The sequence below is a fragment of the Schistocerca gregaria genome, chromosome 7 (assembly GCF_023897955.1).
Source record: "Schistocerca gregaria isolate iqSchGreg1 chromosome 7, iqSchGreg1.2, whole genome shotgun sequence".
NCBI classification, from domain to species: Eukaryota; Metazoa; Arthropoda; class Insecta; order Orthoptera; family Acrididae; genus Schistocerca; species Schistocerca gregaria.
This window is the reverse complement of record NC_064926.1, coordinates 26,330,641-26,354,616: the sequence shown is the minus strand read 5'-3', so window position 1 is coordinate 26,354,616 and position 23,976 is coordinate 26,330,641.

The window sequence follows — 23,976 nt, the reverse complement described above, 5'->3', positions numbered from 1 at the left end:
GCCTCTTGTTTAGCTGTAAGACTCATGAACATCACATCATTTAGTCCCTAAGAGGATATTAACAGAGACTGACAGACCAATGCAGACTTTTGTTTTGGCATATACAGCCAATGTAACTGCCGTTGATCGATGCACTGCAGTTAAATGTTCAGCTGTTCCGTTTATAAACAATGTACACTGCAAGAGATGCAGCAAACAACTGCCATATGTAGCAAAAGGGTGAAGAAACTCAGTTACTCCCATTTACGACTTTGTCAGCGCGCCTGTGTTTCTCAGTTAAACACTAGTCCTTTCTGCTGTTTCGCCACGCCCTTCTAGTCCAATGTCACTTTACGAACATGTCTTTGTATCTTTCTCTCACTCCAGCCTATGAAGCACAATATTACGGCCTTTTCCACCGATACACTGTGTCTCGTGCCTCAGCACTAGGTTTTACGCAGTACTAAATACCGTGACGTCAGCACATTCGACCTGTACCTGCGCTTAGCGATAGAGTCTAAAATGACACTCTATTTTGGCTTATCTCACATCTGCATTTAAGATCTCTGCGGAAAGGACTGAAAACCCTTAAATTAAACAAAAAAGAGGAAAAGAGATACGAGGAGAAAAAGATTAATAAACAATTACGGAGAAGAAATATTTCATAAGGACTTTCGTCTGCTTGAAGTTCAAATAAAGGAGTAAATCATAGAAGATCATTACACGTACTTTCTTCTGTTTGTTCCAACTTACTGTAAGTTCAACGCGTAAAGTTCCTGTTGCGTATATCAAATCCACAATGATTTTATTACTAGATAATGTAAAGAGTTGACAGTACATTTTTATTTACTTGTACAATGGGACAAAGATTTATTTACATTTATTGGCACTGATCCACCGCAAGACATCCGCCGCAGTGCGTACAGTGGAATGGAGCAGGCCATTGAGCAGCACCTGCGCCTGCACCAACTACCCACAACTTGAAGCCCACATCTCTCACCTAACAGCACCTCTCGAATGTATTACGGCGCTTCGTACGAAGGATGTGCATACGTACTGCGGAATAAGAGCGTGTGAAAACTTCAGAAAAAACGGGCGGGCATAAACTAATACTGTCAGTTTTAGCAGGCTTTGAGGAACTATATGTGTGTGTCATACTCATGTGCCAGCTACAATCGTTGTGTATAACAGTTGTATGAATATTAGGGACTCAGTGGGCAAGCCAGTACCAACTGATGAATTGTAAATTTTACTTCTGTGATCGTCTGCTATTTTACAGGCCAAATACCAAAACTAACTACTATTTTCAGTGCCCTATCTCCTAGCGTGATTCACCTGCTTTAATGTGGATACATACCTTTATCTCTGTTTTATCCTTGTTAATTAACTTATTCACCAGCAGGCAAACCAGTCTAGAAATAAGGGAATGGATCACGAAAGAATTTGTTTGCAGTGTTGCCTTATACGGGTGTGAAACTTGTACAATAGGAAAACTAGAGAGTGGCTAGAAGCTCTGGAGATTTGGTGCTACCGGAGGATTATGAAGATCAGCTGCAAAGACAGAGTTACCAACAAAGAGGTGCGGAGAAGAGTAGAGAAAACCAGATCTCTGTGGATATGCATAAGAAGAGACAAGCTCATAGAACAGATATTGAGAAGCAGTATCGCCACTGGAACTATAGGAGAAGCTACTGCGAGGACGATCAAGGATATACCTGCAGCAGATTGTGAGTGATGTGGGACGGACTGCATACGCGGAAGTAAAGAGGCAGGCAGACAGAAGGGGTAATATCGTACTGATGTAAATCAACTCAAGGTTGAACACTGAAGCGAGAGAGAGACAGAATTTTCATTTTATAACATCGTATCAAGACATTATCCATTTCGTGCGACGCGCGGAATGGCAGCGTGGTTTGAGGAGCCATGTCACGGATTGCACGGCGCCTCCCGCCGGAGATTCTAGTCCTCCCTCGGGCATGGGTGTGTATGTCGTTAAAGTAGTGTGTAACTCTAGGGACCGATGACCTCGGCAGTTTGGGCCCTTAGGAATTCACTCACACATTTCGTCCAATTGATCGTCCAAGTTCTTTCCGTCTGTGACAGAGTTACAATTTTATTGCCAATCCTTCATGTTTTATTTTGTTATCTTTACAAACTGCTTATTTGTTTCTTTCACAGCTTCCTCAAAGCACGCTTTGGATAATGGGAGTTCGTTTGGTAAACCACACAGAGCTTTAAAAGTAAGATTCCGAAGCGTCTATAAAGGAAAGTTAAGACTCACAGCATTTTCGTACTTTTACTTACAACAGTGATACATGGATTTTAATGTGGAAACCATTAAGAAACAGGATCGTTCAACGAGCAGTAGTAAAATGTATGTTCCGAATTATTAAAAGATGCAGCAAAATGAACATATGTATGACGAAAGACAGTGGAGTGGAAGACTACACGTATGAATCTCGGACGCTAGAAAAGCTAGAGTTAAATCGGTACGCTGCCCGCATTCTCACTGGACACCAGCATCATGTAGCCCATCCCCATGAGTTGTATCACGGTACCGCCGATCAACTGTCATTGTCACTAAACAATAATTCTCTTCCTGCTAATGTCTGATCAAAAAGAAGAGTCAATGGGAGGAACATTAGATTTTAGCTTTCGTCATAAACTGTGGGTCAGAGAAAGTTAACAAAGGTCTTTCTGTAGGGGAATGAAATTTATACCCCGTTTCGAAAGAGAAAAACCTGGCTTTTACTCGTTCCCAACGTATGTTGTTGTTGTGGTCTTCAGTCCAGAGACTGGTTTGATGCAGGTCTCCATGCTATTCTATCCTGTGCAAGCTTCTTCATCTCCGACTAACTAGTGCAACCTATATCCTTCTGAATCTGCTTAGTGTATTCGTCTCTTGGTCTCTCGCTACGATTTTTACCCTCCACGCTGGCCTCCAATACTAAATTGGTGATCCCTTGATGCCGCAGAATGTGTCCTACTAACCAAGTCAAGTTGTGCCACAAACTCCTCTTATCCCCGAATCTATTCCGTTCCTCCTTATTAGATACGTGAACTACCCATCTAACCTTCAGCTTTCTTCTTTAACGCCACATATCGAAAACTTCTATTCTCTTCTTCTATAAACTACACTCCTGGAAATTAAAATAAGAACACCGTGAATTCATTGTCCCAGGAAGGGGAAACTTTATTGACACATTCCTGGGGTCAGATACATCACATGATCACACTGACAGAACCACAGGCACATAGACACAGGCAACAGAGCATGCTCAATGTCGGCACTAGTACAGTGTATATCCACCTTTCGCAGCAATGCAGGCTGCTATTCTCCCATGGAGACGATCGTAGAGATGCTGGATTTAGTCCTGTGGAACGGCTTGCCATGCCACATTTCCACCTGGCGCCTCAGTTGGACCAGCGTTCGTGCTGGACGTGCAGACTGCGTGAGACGACGCTTCATCCAGTCCCAAGCATGCTCAATGGGGGACAGATACGGAGATCTTGCTGGCCAGGGTAGTTGACTTACACCTTCTAGAGCACGTTGGGTGGCACGGGACATATGCGGACGTACATTGTCCTGTTGGAACAGCAAGTTCCCTTGCCGGTCTAGGAATGGTAGAACGATGGCTTCGATGACGGTTTGGATGTACCGTGCACTATTCAGTGTCCCCTCGACGATCACCAGAGGTGTACGGCCAGTGTAGGAGATCGCTCCCCACACCATGATGCCGGGTGTTGGCCCTGTGTGCCTCGGTTGTATGCAGTCCTGATTGTGGCGCTCACCTGCACGGCGCCAAACACGCATACGACCATCATTGGCACCAAGGCAGAAGCGACTCTCATCGCTGAAGACGACACGTCTCCATTCGTCCCTCCATTCACGCCTGTCGCGACACCACTGGAGGCGGGCTGCACGATGTTGGGGCGTGAGCGGAAGACGGCCTAACGGTGTGCGGGACCGTAGCCCAGCTTCATGGAGACGGTTGCGAAAGGTCCTCGCCGATACCCCAGGAGCAACAGTGTCCCTAATTTGCTGGGAAGTGGCGGTGCGGTCCCTTACGGCACTGCGTAGGATCCTACGGTCTTGGCGTGCATCCGTGCGTTGCTGCGGTCCGGTCCCAGGTCGACGGGCACGTGCACCTTCCGCCGACCACTGGCGACAACATCGATGTACTGTGGAGACCTCACGCCCCACGTGTTGCGCAATTCTGCGGTACTTCCACCCGGCCTCCCGCATGCCCACTATACGCCCTCGCTCAAAGTCCGTCAACTGCACATACGGTTCGTGTCCACGCTGTCGCGGCATGCTACCAGTGTTAAAGACTGCGATGGAGCTCCGTATGCCACGGCAAACTGGCTGACACTGACGGCGGCGGTGCACAAATGCTGCGCAGCTAGCGCCATTCGACGGCCAAAACCGCGGTTCCTGGTGTGTCCGCTGTGCCGTGCGTGTGATCATTGCTTGTACAGCCCTCTCGCAGTGTCCGGAGCAAGTATGGTGGGTCTGACACACCGGTGTCAATGTGTTCTTTTTTCCATTTCCAGGAGTGTATTTATCGTCTATGTTTCACATCCATACATGGCTACACTCCATACAAATGCTTTTCTTAAAGACTTCCTGACACGTACATCTATGCTCGATGTTAACAAATTTCTCTTCTTCAGAAACGCTTTTCTTGCCCTTGCTAGTCTACATTTTACATCCTCTCTACTTCGACAATCAACAGTTATTTTGCTCCCCAAAATTTTAATTAAATTTTAATTATAAATTTGGAGAACTCATCTACTACTTTAAGTGTCCCATTTCCTAATCTAATTCCCTTAGCGTCACCTGATTTAATTGGACTACATTCTATTATCCTCGTTTTGCTTTTGTTGATCGTATACAGGATGAAAATTAACAACCTGTGTGCCAGGTCAGAGGACAGTATGGATGTTACACCCAGCAAAAGTTTCCAAATAACCGTAGGTATGAAGTACACCGTCATGGAGCTCTGGCCATAATACAATAGCCAATAAGTGATGAGCACGTAGGAGTTTGCATGGTAAGCGAACTTGCTTGTGTGTGTCTAGCGGCGAGGTTTTGTCGGACTAAGCTGCTGCTGCTGTGATTACTCTGCTCCACCCCACATCGACGAGACAAACTTTGTAACAATGCCGGAAACAGGAATTTCATGTATTTGCTTAAAAGTGTGTTATTTGAAGGAAAAGGATACTCAAATTTTAATCTCGGCTTTCTTTTTTACCACTGACTTAGATCACACTTACGGAATTACTGTAGTTGTTAGAATTTCTTTTTTACCTCTGACTTAGATCACTGAATTACTGTAATTGTTAGAATTAAATCTCATTCGTGCGCTCTGAAGTTCGGCAAAAATGAAAACATGTGAACTTCAGATTCGATTATTGAAAACACTGCATCTGACAGAACCACATGCTGACTACCTTACTGCAGTACTGTTCCTTAATTACAGGTTATTATCTTAAAACCTTAAGGACATTATTGCATTTCTAGCGTAATTGATATAATACTCAAACTTTAGCAGGTGACGAAACGAAAAATCGCCTCCAACTTAGTCAGTCATGCATAGAAATTTTAAGATTGTCTGGTTTTGACTGTTTAACTGAAACCATTACTTTCACCTAATGTTACAAGGTTTAGGAAAAAATACGTCAATAATTGATAATATTTACATTATACGAATCCTATTTGAAAAGAAATTTGAGTACGCTAAGGATGTGCACATGCTTCCCACAAACTTCAAGAAATAATTTTATAGTACTAACACAATGTGTCTACGGATATCAGTGAGAGAATCTGGAAACCCAAGTAAATTAATACAGATGCTAAATATGCGCATTCAGAATTCAAGTTTTAGAGATATAGTAGAAAACAGTCTCTCAGAAAAGTACCATTTTACTTCCGGACTCAAACAATGAGATGCTTTGTCGCCACCACTTTCCAACATCGTCACGGAGAAGATCACCAGGAAAATAAAATCATCACAATTTGGAACCAAAATAGAGAACCATTTTAAAGTACTGTCTTGTGCAGGTGATATCTTAAACTTAGCAGAAAATGAACGAGAAATTAGTTCACTCACCACGACATTGCACAACAGCTTACATATGACAGGACAAGAAATTAATACTAGTGAAATCAAATACTTCTTTGACTCACAGAGAAGTAAAGCAGATCACTCCCTTAAAACTAGTGCAAAGAAAATCCAAACAGGTCATTTAATTTATAGCATTGCTAGCTATAAACAACGTCCAAGAAGGGATAAATAATAGAATATGGCTCGAATGGCTCTGAGAACTATGCGACTTAACTTCTGAGGTCATCAGTCCCCTCGAACATAGAACAAATTAAACCTAACTAACCTAAGGACATCACACACATCCATGCCCGAGGTAGGATTCGAACCTGCGACCATAGCGGTCACGCGGTTCCAGACTGAAGCGCCTCGAACCGTACGGCCACACCGGCCGCCAAATAATAGAATACATATCCTCAGTAGATAATGGAAAATTCAGAACGGAATGTAACAGTATTGTGAAAAGGATAGTTGCTACTCAGTCTATGGCGGAGATGCTGAGTCGCAGATATGCACAACAAAAGATTGTCCGAAAGTGAGCTTTGGGCCAACTGGTCCTTCCATGGGAAATATACAACACACACACATACACACTGACACACACGCAACTCACTTACACAGTCTCTGACTGCTGAGGCAAAACTCGTAGTCTGAGGCCAGAGTCAGGTTGTCTGCGTGTGTATGTGTGTGTGTTGTCCGTTTCCAATGAAGTCCTTGTTGGCCGAAAGCTCACATTCGGACAATATTTTTGTTGTACCTATCTGCAAGTCAGCATCTCCGCCATATGCTGAGTAGCAACTATCTTTTTCATCATAATGTTACACTGCATCCCAGTGGACGATGTTTTGTATTGCTTGACAGACTAAAGAGTGAACTTATTTCAAAACATTTCCATACATAATGCTTTTCATACTTGTTCCGACCGAGCGAGGTGGCGCAGTGGTTAGCACATTGGCCTCGCATTCGGGAGGACGACGGTTCAATCCCATCTCCAGCCATCCTGATTTAGGTTTTCCGTGAGTTCCCTAAATCGTTTCAGGCAAATGCTGGGATTGTTCCTTTGCAAGGGCGCGGCCGATTTTCTTCCCAATCCTTCCCTAACCCGAGCTTGCGCTCCGTCTCTAATGACCTCGTTGTCGACAGGACGTTAAACACTAACCACGACCACCACTTGTTCCTACATACGCCTCTGAGAAATGGACATTAATAGAATCAGAAGAAGCAAAACTAAAAATCTTTGAAAGCAGGATTTTGAGGAAGGACCTGGCGAGATTAAAGACAAGAACACAGTGGGATGGAAGTATTAACAAACAATGAACCACCCACTGTATCCGAAATTAAAGTTAGGAGACTTCAGTATACTGGGCAGAAACTTCAAGCTCCAGAAAAAAGATATGTACAGAATAGCTCGAAGGAAGACGACTTCTTGGAAGACCAATGTTACTCTGCTTCAGCAACATTAGAGAATATATAAACGTCCTACATGGGATGATCCGAAAATTAAATGCCAAGATAGAAGTACCTGGCAAAGCATTTTGACGTCAGCAGCGAAGAACTTTTATAGCTTGTGAAGCTGGCTACTACAACAACTACTACTACTAACAATAATAATAATAATGAATCTTGCGTTGCTTAGCATAACAGCTATTATATGGGACAAGTTAATTTCAGTCCTTACACTTCCACGCGCACGTCGCCGATTGGCTGTCGTTTTATATCTGCCAGCTCCACATCAGTACATTTACAACACGTGCTTACCTCAAAAAAATTTTCCGGTTCGATATTCCGTACCCTAGTCTGCCCTTGTTATTAGCTTATTTCCTACCTCGGACACGGATGTGTGTGATGTCCTTAGGTTAGTTAGGTTTAAGTAGTTCTATGTTCTAGGGGACTAATGACCTCAGAAGTTTAGTCCCATAGTGCTCAGAGCAATTTCAACCATTTATTACCTTGTTTCTCCCTATCCTGTATTTTCCGGCTTCAAAGTCTCCTTCATGACTTAGTTATTGTTTACCTTTGCTGGTGCGCAGACATCTCCCAGCGGTACGCTCTTGCCGAAGAGTCAGAATGCGAAATACGGGATTCCCTACTTACGAACTGTAATCTTAAGTGTAGTGACGACTGCAACGAACGAAAACGTTACCTAAGGGATGAGAATCCAGTAAGGAGACGAGACGACGCGGATAATCCGCAAGATAGACAATCCGTGTAATCCTCTGCAGCGTAAAACCCTGCAAGCGCCGCTGCACTGCATCAGGAAAGCGGGCAATCCATGTTGCTCTTAGTGCAACGTGTTTTAAAACTTGTAACAACTGGAAATAATAATGAAAGTGAATTTCGCATATCATATAGGTGGCACCGCGAAGTACAGTTAAATGAACTGATCAATACAAAAATACCACAGGTACGAAATATTCATAAATTATATACGAAAATTGTCCTCGGTTATTAGTGTATCTGCCGGCCGAAATGACCGAGCGGTTCTAGGCACTACATCTGGAACCGCGCGACCGCTACGGTCGCAGGTTCTAAACCTGCCTCGGTCATGCATTTGTGTGATGTCCTTAGGTTAGTTAGGTTTAAGTAGTTCTAAGTTCTAGGGGACTGATGACCTCAGAAGTTTAGTCCCATAGTGCTCAGAGCACCTTTTTTTTCTTTGCATTCATTGTGTTGTACAGGTGCCGGACGTCAGTTTGTGGAATGGAGATCCATGCATGTTACACTTGGTCAGTCAATACAGCGACGGTTAATGCTCTTCGTCGATAACGGAGTTGCCTGACGTTGTGGTATATGTGCTCTATTGGAAACAGTTCTGGTGATCGATCAGTCCAAGGCAATGTGCCGACACACTGTATAACATGTCGAGTTACAGCAGCGGTAAGCGGTCGAGCGTTGTCCTGTTAGAAAATTTGAAATTTGTGGTAAGCTCGTATGGGACCAAACTGCTGAGGTCATCGGCCCCTAAACCTACACACTACTTAATCTAACTTAAACCAACATACGCTATGGACAACACAGATACTCATGTCCGAGGGAGGACTCGAATGGGAGGGAGAGAGCCTCACGAACCGTGACAAAGCGCCTCAGACCTCGCGGATATCCTGTTGCAAAACACCTTATAGAATGCTGTACATGATCGTCAGCACCACAGGTCGAATCATAATACGGCACTCACAGTGCTTGGGTTAACCACAAGAATGCTCTTGCTGTCATACGACAGATAAAGTAAGTCTAGTTCGCAAACAGGTTGGTTGCGGGCCTCGTTCTAACCAACACGCGGCCATCACTGGCACCGAGGCACACGCTGCTCTCATCAGAAAACACTACAGCCTTCCACCCTGCTCTCGCTTGACGACAATGGTGGTAGTTTGGGGACAGCGGAATGCACGCAATAGGGAATTTGGCTCGGACCTGTCCTTAAAGTAATGGATTTGTAACAGTTCGTTATGTCACTAAGGCGCCAACTGCTGTTCATATTGCTGCTGCAGAGGCAGTACGATGCCCGAGAGCCATACACTGAACACGATGGTCTTCCTTTTAGGTAGTGCCACATGGCCGTCAGGGTCCCGGTCTTCTGCTACCGTACATTTTCGTGACCACCGCCGCCAGCAATCATGTACAGTGGATACATTCCTGCATCGTCTTTAAGCACAGTCGCAAAGGAACATGCAGCTTCTCGTGGCCCTATTGCAAGTGCAAACAGAGTGAGGTGTTGATAATGTTGTCTTCGTCCCTTAAGAGGGTTTTCTGCTCTAGAGGTTTCAAGATATCGATCTTTTATTACATATTTCTGAACCTTATATTGTTTAGAACATGTCGGCGAGCCGCAAGTGGTAATCGCGCGGTCTAGTGGCGTCTTGTCACGGTTCGCGAGGCTCCTCCCGTCGTAGGTTCGAGTCCACTCTCTGGCATGTGTGTGTGTGTGTTTGTGTTTTGTCCTAAGGGTTAGTTAGTTTAAATTAGATTAAGTATGGTGTAAGCCTAAAGACCGATGACCTCAATACTTTGGTCCCATAAGACCTTACCAGAAATTTTACCATGTGGGCGAAACGGTTTTGCCTCTAAACTACTGAAATTTCAGGAAATATATTTAGCAGTTAAGGAAAACCACGGGAAACTATATATATAATTATATATACAGGGTGTAAACGGTATAAGGCACCAAAATTATACAGATAGTACATCTCGGTGTGCTTGACAAAAAAGTCTAATGACATTTTCTTGTATCATGTACTTTATTATTGTATTATTAAAAGCTAATGTTCGTAGGATAGATAGTATACGCATTTCTGTTTACGTAGTCAACCGACAGTACACGACGTACCGAGCTTATTGCTACAATGACGGGGCGGCCAGAGAAAGGCAACGAGCCGACCAGAGGACTGAAATCATTAGACGTGTACAACGACGTGGTGTGTGTGATAATCAGGTGGTACCGAAAAAAGGAATGTAAACGGTTTTTTGGTTATCAAGAATGTGTAATTCGCTTAACGTGAATTGAATACAACCAGTCTGTTTGTCAACAAGCCGATAACGAAGGTCGTAGTAGTAATGACAAGCTAATATCAAACACAATGTATTTCCATTAGTACAAATTCAAGCAATCACCAAGTACATAGTTGTGCATTAATTACAATCAACTGATTCACCTTTTTAGGGCAATGCCATAACGAATACATTGGCCTTTATGGTATTGGCAGCATCTAAAATCTTCTGCGTCAATTCGTCCACATTATTTACTGGCTTAGCATAAACAAGTTCCTTCATATGGCCCCAAAAGTAAAAATCCAGTGGATTTAAATCAGGGCTGCGTGCTGGCCATCGACGTGGACCCGAACTCCGGATCCATCGTCCTGGAAATCGACTATCCAAAAATCTGCGTGCTCTGTGACCAACGTGGGGTGGAGCACCATCGTGGAGGAACCACATGTTATGACGTATGCCTAACGGAAAGTCTTCTAACAACGTTGGTAACAATCTTTCCTCTACAAACGTTCGGTAATAATTACCTGTCAAACGTGCAGGTAAAACATAGGGCCCAATAATGTAATTATCGAGCATACCCGCCCACACATTTACGAAAAATCTTTGCTGAAAATGTGTTGCCACTACGTGGCGAGGATTGTGTACACTCCACGTGTGCATGTTATGGAAATTAGTTATTCTGTCGCTAGTGAAACACGCTTTATCTTTGGCGAGTATTTTGTTGACAAAATCATGCTGCGCACTGTGTAACAAAAACCACTCTGAGAAATCACGTCGTGGAGGGAAATCTTGTTCTTCCAATCCTTGTATGCGGTGAATGTGGTAAGGCCGCAGACGCTCCTCTTGCAAAGTGTGATGAACAACAGTGTGAGGTATACCCACGTGGCGGGTGATACTTCTAGTACTCTAAAAAGGGTCCTCCTGGATGCGGTCTAGAATTCTTTCCTCAGCTTCCAATATACGATCGGCGTGTTGTGGGCCTCTGCCTTCTGCGCGGGGCAGTAAAGAGCCAGTATCTCCCAATCTAAGGAAATTAAATACGTACACCTCAGTTGTATTCTGTCATGATGTAACAAAAACGAAAAGCATATCAGAACAGAAGATACGTTTCGCATACGGACGCGAAAGTTTACAAAGGTGCAGATAACTACTGTACTTTATTATGATGTAAATGCATAACAATCGCACACAAGTAGAGAATGACAATGACACAAACCTTTGGTGCACAGCAGCAAACGTCTTCCGTGCAGGAAGTCGTCGTTGTGGGAAGCGTTCTCGATAAATTCGTACGGCTGCCCTCGCAACACCGTTTGCCTCGCCATAAATTAAATGCATGTCGCATAGTTCAGCTGTAGTAAATCTCCTTCCCATCCTAACAGTCAACAGAGTTGCAATAACATCTGCACAGGTTACTCGCCTAATGTCGTCGCTCGGTGTATTACAATGACGCAGCCACTCAGGCCGCAGTTGCCTATGTGTTTACGATTTACGCCCGCGATGTTACTACGCGCAGCGGGCAATAACAGGAATCGATTGCTTACCTACGTGCACGGCCAGATATCTACTTTTCCAAAACCATTATCCTGAGACGAACTGTTTTTTTCTGGGACAACCATACGAAATACGCAAACATGTTGCTAGACTTTTTTGTCGAGCATTGCGAGATGTGCCATCTGTATAATTTTGGCGCCTTATACCGTTTACACACATATACAGGGTGAGTCACTTAACATTACCGCTGGATATATTTCGTAAACCACATCAAATACTGATGAATCGATTCCACAGACCGAACGTGAGGAGAGGGGCTAGTGTAATTGGTTAATACAAACCATAAAAAAATGCACAGAAGTATAGTTTTTAACACAAACCTACGTTTTTTTAAATGGAACCCCGTTCATTTTGTTAGCACATCTGAACATATAAACAAATACGTAATCAGTGCCGTTTGTTGCACTGTAAAATGTTAATTACATCCGGAGATATTGTAACCTAAAATTGACGCTTGAGTACCACTCCTCCGCTGTTCGATCGTGTGAATCGGAGAGCACCGAATTACGTAGGGATCCAAAGGGAACGGTCATGGACCTTAGGTACAGAAGAGACTGGAACAGCACATTACGTCCACATACTAACACCTTTTTATTGGTCTTTTTCACTGATGCACATGTACATTACCATGAGGGGTGAGGTACACGTACACACGTGGTTTCCGTTTTCAATTACGGAGTGGCATAGAGTGTGTCACATGTCAGGCCAATAGATGTTCAATGTGGTGGCCATCATTTGCTGCACACAATTGCAATCTCGGGCGTAATGAATGTCGTACACGCCGCAGTACATCTGGCGTAATGTCACCGCAGGCTGCCACAATACGTTGTTTCATATCCTCTGGGGTTGTAGGTACATCACAGTACACATTCTCCTTTAACGTTCCCCACAGAAAGATGTCTAGAGGTGTAAGATAAGGAGAACGGGCTGGGCAATTTATGCTCCTCCACGTCCTATGGAACGCCCGTCGACCATCCTGTCAAGGTTCAGCCTAGTGTTAATTGCGGAATGTGCAGGTGAACCATCATGTTGATACCACATACGTCGACGCGTTTCCAGTGGGAGATTTTTGAGCAACGTTGGCAGATCATTCTGTAGAAACGCGATGTGTGTTGCAGCTGTTTGGGCCCCTGCAATGAAATGAGGACCAATGAGGTGGTCGCCAATGATTCCGCACCATACATTTACAGACCACGGTCGCTGTCGCTCTACCTGTTTGAGCCAGCGAGGATTGTCCACGGACCAGTAATGCATGTTCCGTAGATTCACTGCCCCGTGGTTTGTGAAACCCGCTTCATCGGTAAACAGGTAGAGCTGCAACGCATTCTCTGTTAATGCCCATTGACAGAATTGCACTCGATGATTAAAGTCATCACCATGTAATTGCTGATGTAGCGACACATGAAACGGGTGAAAGCGGTGACGATGCAATATGCGCATGACACTACTTTGACAGTCCACCGCCTCTCGCAATGTCCCGTGTACTCATGTGTGGGTTCATGGCAACAGCAGCTAACACACCAACTGTACCCGCTTCTCCTGAGACGGGCCTGTTAGGAACCCGTTTGCGTGCTACGACCACACCTGTTGCATACAGTTGGCGATAGATGTTTTGCAATGTGCGGCACGTTGGATGCTCTCTGTCCGGGTACCGTTCTGCATACACCCTGCAGGCTTCAGCTGCATTTCGTCGACACTCGCCATAGATGAGCATCATCTCCGCCTTTTCAGAGTTCGAATACACCATGGTCACAGTTCCTACAACACTACACTATCACAGACGTCTGGTAACACGGTGTACTACAGTTGGTCTGCGTGCGGAGACGAATGCAGAATAACAATACCAGCAAGCGCTACATGCGGAGACTGCGACAGCTAGACCAAACCACAACAGTGCACTACAGCCGTGTACTACAGCCACACTCGTAAAGACGGTCGTCGTCGTAAACATGTCCCTGCAGACGCTGCTCGCTGACCGTGGCCCGTGTTTGTTACAACACGCGACTGAACGTCGAAGGTTTCAAGCGTAAACTTTAGGTTACAGTATCTCCGGATGTAATTAACATTTTGCAAAGCAACAAACGGCACTGATTACGTATTTGTTTATATGTTTAGATGTGCTAACAAAACTAACATGGTTCCATTTTAAAAAAACGTAGGTTTGTGTTAAAAAACATACTTCTGTGCATTTTTGTATGATTTGTATTCTACAATTACACTAGCCCCTCTCCTCACGTTCGGTCTGTGGAATCGATTCGTCAGTATTTGATGTGGTTTACGAAATATATCCAGCGGTAACGTTAGGTGACTCACCCTGTATACAGGGTGTTACAAAAAAATACAGCCAAACTTTCAGGAAACATTCTTCACACACAAAGAAAGAAAATATGTTATGTGGATATGTGTCCGGAAACGCTTATTTCCCATGTTAGTCATTTTATGACTCTTCTTCAAATCACATTAATCATGGAATGGAAACAAACAGCAACAGAACGTACCAGCGTGACTTCAAACACTTTCTTACAGGAAATGTTCAAAATGTCCTCCGTTAGCGAAGATACATGCATCCATCCTCCGTCTCATGGAACCCCTGATGCGCTGATGCAGTCCTGGAGAATGCTGTATTGTATCACAGCCGTCCACAATACGAGCACGAAGAGTCTCTACATTTGGTACCGGGGTTCCATAGACAAGAGCTTCCAAATGCCCCCATAAATGAAAGTCTAGAGGGTTGAGGACAGGAGAGCGTGGAGGCCATGGAATTGGTCCGCCTCTACCAATCCGTCACCGAAACTGTTGTTGGGAAGCGTACGAACACTTCGACTGAAATGTGCAAGAGCTCCATCGTGCATGAACCACATGTTGTGTCGTACTTGTAAAGGCACATGTTCTAGCAGCACAGGTAGAGTAACTCGTATGAAATCATGATAACGTGCTCCATTGAGCGTAGGTGGAAGAACATGGGGCCCAATCAAGATACCACCAACAATGCCTGCCCAAACGTTCACAGAAAATCTGTGCTGATGACGTGATTGCACAATTGCGTGCGGACTCTCGTCAGCCCACACATGTTGATTGTGAAAATTTACAATTTGATCACGTTGGAGTACATGCTGACGAAACTAAAATGAGCTCTAACATGGAAATTAAGCGTTTGTGGACACATATCCACATAACATCTTTTCTTTATTTGTGTGTGAGGAACGTTTCCTGAAAGTTTGGCCGTACCTTTTTGTAACACCCTGTATATAAACGGGCGTGTTTCTAATCAAGATCGTCGCTAATGCGAGTCCATTGCCCTAAATATTGCCTAACTTTGCTTGGAAGATAACTGACAGCATATACAGCATGTTACATAGTTCATATGCTTCCGTAGTGGAACGGAAGAAACGATATATGTTTACCAAATCTACACAGTCACCGAAATTCGTAGCAGATATCTTGGTAGTTTTTTTTTTCCTTCAAGAAAAGTTGGCACTTAATCTTGTAAGTGGTTCACAGGGGTTCGAGTCTGATTGCTGCTCATACTCTTTAGTAAGCTGGCAGATTAGGTTTCTTAAGCTGAACTTATCACAGGAGAATCCGGTTCAGAGTGCTCCGCCCCCGGACACAATTCGAATGTAAGCTCTTAATATCGATTCTCTTACATATTACCCATCGGTTTTCTGTCACCACTACCTGTGAACATGTTCCACTTACTACGCTTCAGTTCTTTCTCTTTATCGTGTGCTTCTAGAATATTGAGTCTGTACCCTTTGTCTGACTGATTATAGCATTAGTTGATCCGTATTAAACTCTGACTTACGCAGTTTGTTAGTAGTACGAGACCGTTCTCTGCGAGTATCTCCCTACTCCATTTTGATGTATATCTTGCATCCATGTGACACGACTCCGTAGGTTAATATTGCGTAGATCTTTATCGTCGACTCAAATGGTGTAATTTTTAGTTTCATTTCTGCTGTTGTTTTGAAGGCGTCTGATCTTAGGATGGTACAGATGGTGAACCTAAATTTCGCCTCCATAGTTTCGGAGGCTGGTGAGAAACTGTTTCTGTATATTTTGGTTTCATCGACCCGTGTTTTCAGAGTGCTCGTTACAGAATAATGATTTATTTGTGTTTCAAACGATATGTCACCATTGATCACCTTTGTTTATAAAAGAATACCTTCTTAACAGTGAAAAAGCCATCACCAAAAAGTACAGTAAAGAACACAGACTAATGAAACTATTTTCAGACGAAATTCGTACACTTTTATCACAGTGTGGTTATTCTGTCGTGTGAGTGTGCAGTGTAGTACTGACGAACGCACAAATGCTGCCTTGCAGGTATGTCGAAGACAAGGTGAAAGCAAAGCATACAGCAAAGCACCATCGACTATCTTCAAGCTCAAATGTTCCATAAACATGACGTACTACTTAAGTAAGCACTTGAGCGGCTGCTACAGTCCCAATAACCGGGTCCGTGTAATACTCACAGAACTCTTGTAGACTATACACCTCACTTCCTCCAGCAAAATACGTCTATAGTTCTGGCTTGTGACCGGGCTGGCCATGGAACAGGATCACCACAACATCTCCATTGTTGTCCAAACTGCACATCAATGGCGTTTGTAACATGGAGTGCGCAGTGTACTGGCGTCCCATCGTCTTGCAACTACATAGGCTGAACGAATTATCAGCGGCACGTCTTCTAGAAATTATGGGGAGACATAACGAGTTTGTTCCCGCGACCATCATCAGCAGCAAGCACTGAAATATTCGTTTTTTTGCGTTTCTGCAACGTATTTTATTTATTCCAGACGCGTTTCGCATTTATACTTTTATGGTATCTACAGTGTAAACTAGAATGAGACAGTTTTATTTTGATATGCGATATTTGTAAATTATAAAGTAGTTCACATCCTTTTTTTACGTAAATAAGTGATTGCCTACAGTTACTCGAGTTTTTGGCTCGAATCTGGTCACATGCAGGAGGTCACACTGTAATTTCACTTACGAATCATGTGAAGATTTTTTCGTGGCGTGAAAATGTGTTCATATCTTGTAAGTGAAGTTATAGTGCGACCTACAACAAGTGGCCAGGTGAGAGGAAACGCAGATGCAACCCAAAACTCGAATAACTGTGGGTAATCAATTACTTACTTAAAAAACAAGACGTGAACTGTTTCATAAGATACAAATATTGCATATCAAAACAAAACTATCATCCTACATTCTGATGAAAATATCTTGAGTCAAGAAAGGCGAAATGCGTCTATAATAAAATACACTGAAGGAATAAAAAGGCAGTTTTTATTTACAATACGATTAGAAGGAAATATTGAAGGAAAGTGTTGAGCAGGACCAGGTTCAGTTGATCGGAAAGTGCGTGAGATCCATAAAACACCGCCCCATACGTTCACGGCAAACTTGCTTTGATAGGATCGACACACCAGTGTGTGTCGGTTTTCATCAACCAATGAGTGGCTTTTCCTACCGTTGACTACGCCATGCTTTATGAACATTGCCTCGTCTGTAAATGACACGAAAACAAGAAAATCGTGTTTTTTTCTGCACATTCCCGAAGGAACCAATTTTCAAGCTGCATTCGACATGGCAGTTCTGCTGGCTGGGACGAATGCGACTTTTGTAGGTGACACGTGTGCAGTTGTGGTTCGTGTAAGATTCTCACATATTTGCGCGCCTTGTATTCAGGGTTCGTGCAGCGTACTGACTACTGGTGGCGCGAGTGCCAACCAATCGCGTGTAATGTCTTCTCCTTAATATCGAGTATTCCCGCGTGCTTCAAACGGCCAGGTTCCGATTTCCCACAGTGGGCCCTGTATAGAGGCGGGAGCACGTCGATGCGGGTAGCGGTGCCCCGGAAACACCTCAGTACGGCGTCGCATACGCTGAAGCCACACACAGCGTGAATGTTGGCCAACTTCCATCAGTAAACTTATCGATCCACCCTATGTCACTGTTGACAAACAGCTAACACTGCCGGGATACAAATTCGAGAAAGAACAGAGCACTAGTGTATGCAAAGTCGAGCACGAAGAGCAAATCGAGCTTTTCTGTTGTCAACAGCAAGTCTGTGAGTGAATGGAACGAGTTTGATTTAAAAAAAAAAAAAAAACTGCACAGCGTCAACATTTCTAATTTGGTACGCCTACTATCAGTGCATTAAATATATAAGATTAATTTGGGGAGGGGTGGCAAGAAATCAGACTAAATGCAATTACTTTCTCACAACCCGTCAATGGTCATGACTGCCTAATACCAAAATAGTCAGCAAATATGCCTGAACAACCTATGAAGGTCTGTCAGTATAACCCTGGATCACTCTGTACAGAGAAAAGTGATTCCATATTCTACATCACAATTTCATAATTTCTAACGGAGCAAAAGAGTAACGTGGTAATTCCGCTGTTCATTACAGTGTTCCCTACAGCTAAAGTCGAGACTTCGATGTGTGTTTGTGGGTTAGCGGCGTCCGACGAAAGGATTATAAGCGCTCGTGCGAAATAAATATAAACGAATGTTCGAGACTTCGACATCAGTTCGATTCAAAATTAACTATTGAGGGAGGGCTGTTTGTGCGCGTCGGGAGTCGTTTGAGCCTTAATACCCTGTGACTCGAAGTGACGAATGAGCGACGCTGAACGTTGTTACCTGGAGCTATTTCCGGAAACCTCAGTGCGAGTCACGGACTAGTGTCTCACGAGCAATACAAAGTGCCGCACCTATAATTCCTACATGACTCATTTCTGTAGGTTTTTAATGTGTTTCGTGTTTCTCCCGTTGTCACAGCCACGTGCCATTTAAAACAGTAGAATTTCATAGGATATGTTTGACGCATTAATTGAGCTGCCCTAGCTAGAAGATGGAGAAGCTTGACATAAATGATATTCTATGTCGATGACTACACCAGCTTTATCAAATTCTCTTGCGCCGAAGAATGAAATATTATAAGATTTTTTATTTTATTATGTAAGTCAATCAAACGCTCTGGGAACATGTTTCAACAGGCACGTGGATTTCAAGTAGAAAGGAGACAGTGGCTAGCAGAACAATCAACAGAAGAACTAAATACTTTAATCGCCTCACGTAACTGCTAAACTCCAGTGATTCTCTAATCTTGTATATCGAAGTCTGTGTATTGATGTTCTATAGTATGCAACCCAATTGCTCTACTCCGATTTGTCAAAATTGCAGTGATAGTTGCTGAAAAACACTGTTTAAAATAAAGTTTCGTCCATCCTTAAATAGTAAGTTTACACTTACAGAAAACGCACTTTTCTGTTATTAACGTGTTGCAGATATCCTTTGCTTGACACAAGGATGCTGAGATCTTCGCTCCACGGCAAACGTAGTTCTATTTGTATTGTGAACAAGCACACAGAATATAAAGCATACGTCTAAGGCTCCAAATGATATAAGAAATATTATGAAGAGTTTTTGTGCCACAGTGATGTGTTTCCAGTATATGTGCTGTTTGTACTGCAACAGTTTTTGCATGGTTCTAGAAAAGCATAAAGACGAAAGTAAGACGAAACGCCGTCCACTTGAACATATGTAGGTGTATGTTACTGTTGCACTTAATAAGTTATTAAATGCAGGCACATTAGCATCTTCCACCATCAAAACAACATATACCTACACATTGGGCCTACGTAGTCAAATAGTCTCGTGCAATGCAGGAGCAGACATGCTGCTGCAAACACATTACCACACTGTAACTGGAAACACTAGCCGTCTGATGATCGGCATTATTGCCAGAAACCAGTAATTGCATTGGAACAAAGTATTTACAGCTGGCTGTTTTCTTCATCAAAAAGTTTGTCTTCACCATAATACGCCACAACCATTACCTCCGTCTGAAAAGGCTCACAAAATCACCACCCTTTAATTAGCAATTTCAAAACCGTAGTTAATGATGAATAGTCTTGAATGGAATGGACAGTGTCTTGAAAGGAGGATGTAAGATGAACATCAACAAAAGCAAAACGAGGATAATGGAATGTAGTCGAATTAAGTCGGGTGATGCTGAGGGAATTAGATTAGGAAATGAGACACTTAAAGTAGTAAAGGAGTTTTGCTATTTGGGGAGCAAAATAACTGATGATGGTCAAAGTAGAGAGGATATAAAATGTAGACTGTAAATGGCAAGGAAAGCCTTTCTGAAGTAGAGAAATTTGTTAACATCGAGTATAGATTTAAGTGTCAGGAAGTCGTTTCTGAAAGTATTTGTATGGAGTGTAGCCATGTATGGAAGTGAAACATGGACGATAAATAGTTGGGACAAGAAGAGAATAGAAGCTTTCAAAATGTGGTGCTACAGAAGAATGCTGAAGATTAGATGGGTAGATCACATAACCAATGAGGAAGTCTTGAATAGGATCGAGGAGAAGAGAAGTTTGTGGCACAACTTGACCAGTAGAAGGGATCGGTTGGTAGGACATGTTCTGAGGCATCAAGGGTTCGCCAATTTAGTATTGGAGGGCAGCGTGGAGGGTAAAAATCATAAAGGGAGAGCAAGATATGAATACACTAAGCAGATTCAGAAGGATGTAGGTTGCAGTAGGTACTGGAAGATGAAGAAGCTTGCACAGGATAGAGTAGCATGGACAACTGCATCAAACCAGTCTCAGGACTGAAGATCACAACAACAACAACAGTTAATGATCGGTTACTGTACGTTTGAAGCTATTGTAAGGAGTATACTTTGTTAAGGTGTGTATATGGGGAACAGTGAGTAAGCAAAGGAAGATTAGTTTACGAAGTCCCATGAGAGACAAGGTCGATAGTCAGACTTGGATTTCCTGACATTGTCCTTAAGAGAGCGATCTCCTATTCCACTGAAGCGCCAAAGGAACTGGTATAGGCGTGCGTATTCAAATTCGGAGTTATGTAAACAAGCAGAATACGGCGCTGCAGTCTGCAACGCCTATTTAAGACAAGTGTCTGGCGCAGTTGTTACATCAATTACTGCTGCTACAATGGAAGGTTATCAAGATTTAACTGAGTTTGAACATGGTGTTACAGTCGGCGCACGAGCGAAGGAACACGCATCTCCAAGACAGCGACGGAGCAAGTATTTTCCCGTATGACAATTTCACGAGTGCACGACACAAATCTTTGCGCCTTGATTGGGCCCGTCAATACCGACATTGAACTGCTGAAGACTGGAAACATGTTTCCTGGTCGGACGAGTCTCTCAATTAATTCCAATTTGTATCGAGCTGACAGACGTGTCCGGATTTGGAGACAACTGTTTGAATCCATGGACCCTGCTTCTCAGCAGGATTGTTCACTGCATCCATTCATGACCACTGTGCATTCCGAAAGACGGGCAATTCCGGCAGGACAGTTCGACACCCAACACGTCCAGAATTGCTACAGAGTCGCCCCAGGAACACTCTTCTGTGTGTAAACACTTCCGTTGGCCACCAACCTCCCCAGACATGAACATTATTCAGCATATCTCTGATACCTTGCAACGTGCTGTCCAGAAGAGAAATCCACTCCTCGTACTCTTACGGATCTATGGGCAGCGCTGCAGGATTCACGGTTTGGAGTCTATATTGAAATGTAAGTCTCCATCTAACTGGTTGGTTATTCTATCATACAACCTAGGAAGGCAGTGGCATAGTACCTCCAAGAGCTCCACACATTTTAAAGCACCCTCATCTAAAGCCAAATGTTGGGCTCGAGATTTATTTTCTTTGTTGGGGGAACTTTTGGTGAATCGTTTATGTGGGGATTGATTTGATATGGTCTAGTTTGGACGGCATAACTTACATGAACTACATTTGTTACAAATAGTGCACTTATGTACGGTGAATTGCCGTCAGTCATATGCTTGCATCCAATTTTCAATCAATTAAACTGAAGAATTAATTGCATCAGCTGTAAGAATGTAGGTAAAGAACATTGAAACTACAGATAAAAACTGTATGAGGCACCATGACATCAACCTGGAGAGACTGGTTAGCCACAGCGTAGAGGATTGTTTCCAAGATGAATTTGGGAACCTAGAAAAGAGATACTGGCGGAATTACAGATGTGAGAGCCAGTCGCGCATTGTACATGCATAGAATAGTAGGAAGAGCATTTGCAAGCAAAAGGCGATGTTTTCGGATTTGAGTCTCGGTCTGCCACATAGTTTTAATTTTTCATGAGGTTTCAAATCAATTTTGAGTAAAGTGACTGAATAGATAAAACATTTGAATCAATTATCCATATGATATAAATATTTTCCAAGGTTTAGGTGTTTGGTAAGTGTTTAAGTAAATGGTTATGCTACCCTCACGGAAATAAAATCTCAATGTAAAAAAATAATTAATGTAGAGCAATGAAGTTTCTGGTGTATATTTGTCTAGGTAACATTTAAGTAGTTGCATTGCAAGGTCTGAGATATAAGGGTGAAAAAAGCCACAGCAAAAATAAAATTCTCGTGCATTAATAACCAGTGCAACGGCCATAATGTTGATTCAAAGCATGCAACCATGCACGCATTAAGTTGTATAACTGCTGATTGTCAGTTTGTGGAATGGAGTTCCACTGTTGTTGGGCTGGTCGCGTAATACAAGGACGCATAATGCTGTCTGTGAATGACGCTGCAGCTGGAGTTTTCGTCCGATGAAGTCTCTTACGTGCTCGATTGCAGACAGATCTAGCGATCGAGAAGGCCAGAGCAACAAGTCAACACACTGTAGAACGTGTTGGAATACAACAGCTGTGAGTGGAAGAGCGCTGTCCTGTTGGAAAACACCCCACGGAATACTTTCCATGAATGGCAGCACAACAGGTTGGACCACCAGATTGACTCACTAGTATGTAGTCACGAGGCTTGGAAGAATCACGAAAGTGCTCATGTAGTCACACTGCAGACCGCAAGTGGAAGTGTAGGTGCAGTGGGTTTTTGTGTCCAGGCCGCAGACAGGGTGGTTGTAGGCCTCCTCCTAACACTATCTCGGAGCTACCCTTTGAAAAAAAAAAAAAATCATTGGAAATATGTGGTAAGGTGTTATGGGCCCAAACTGCTGAGGTCATCGGTCCCTAAGCCTACGCATTCATTAATCTAATTCGAAACAACTTACACTAAGGACAACACACACGCCCATGCCCGAGGGAGGACTCGAACTCAGACGGAGGGAGCAGCGTGGACCGTGACAAGACGACCCAGACCGCGCGGCAACTGCCCTTCAAATAATCGGTTTGTAAGAGTTCATTGTGTCACTGAGGTGCCCACTGCTGTTCAGATTGCTGCTGCACGTACAGTACGATGCGGAAAAGCCGTACGCCGAACATCCGAACATAATAGCCTTCCCACGTGGCCGTCCCGAGCCCGGTCTTCTCGTGATCGTACATTCTCGTGAGCACTGCTGCCAGCAATCGTGTTCAGTGGCTACGTTCCTGCCAAGAGTTTCTCCAGTATCGCACAAGGAACAGTCAGCTTCTCGCAGCTCAATTACACGGCGTCGTTCAAACGTATTGAGGTTTGTCACCTCAATGGCATTATTGTCCAACAACAACTCACCAGGTCCAAAACACTTCGCGACCGTTACAGCGTGTATGTAAAATAAGTCTGACATTCGTCCTCGTAGTGGTGCGTGGTGCGAAATCTGAAAAGAAATCATCTCTCAGATGTCGAAACACGCCTGCGTGCTTTAGTTTTTCCCACAATCCCTCCTTCGTGTTATGTTTCCTTTTCGTAAGTGTATGTTGCATTCACTACCTCGTTACAGTTATTGCTTGGAAGGATAAAATTTAACAATGAATTGAACTATGTTTCCGTCCTCTCAACACGCTGAGAAAAATTAATGATATAATATTTATTGTCAATATTGGTTTCCTACCACAAAATATG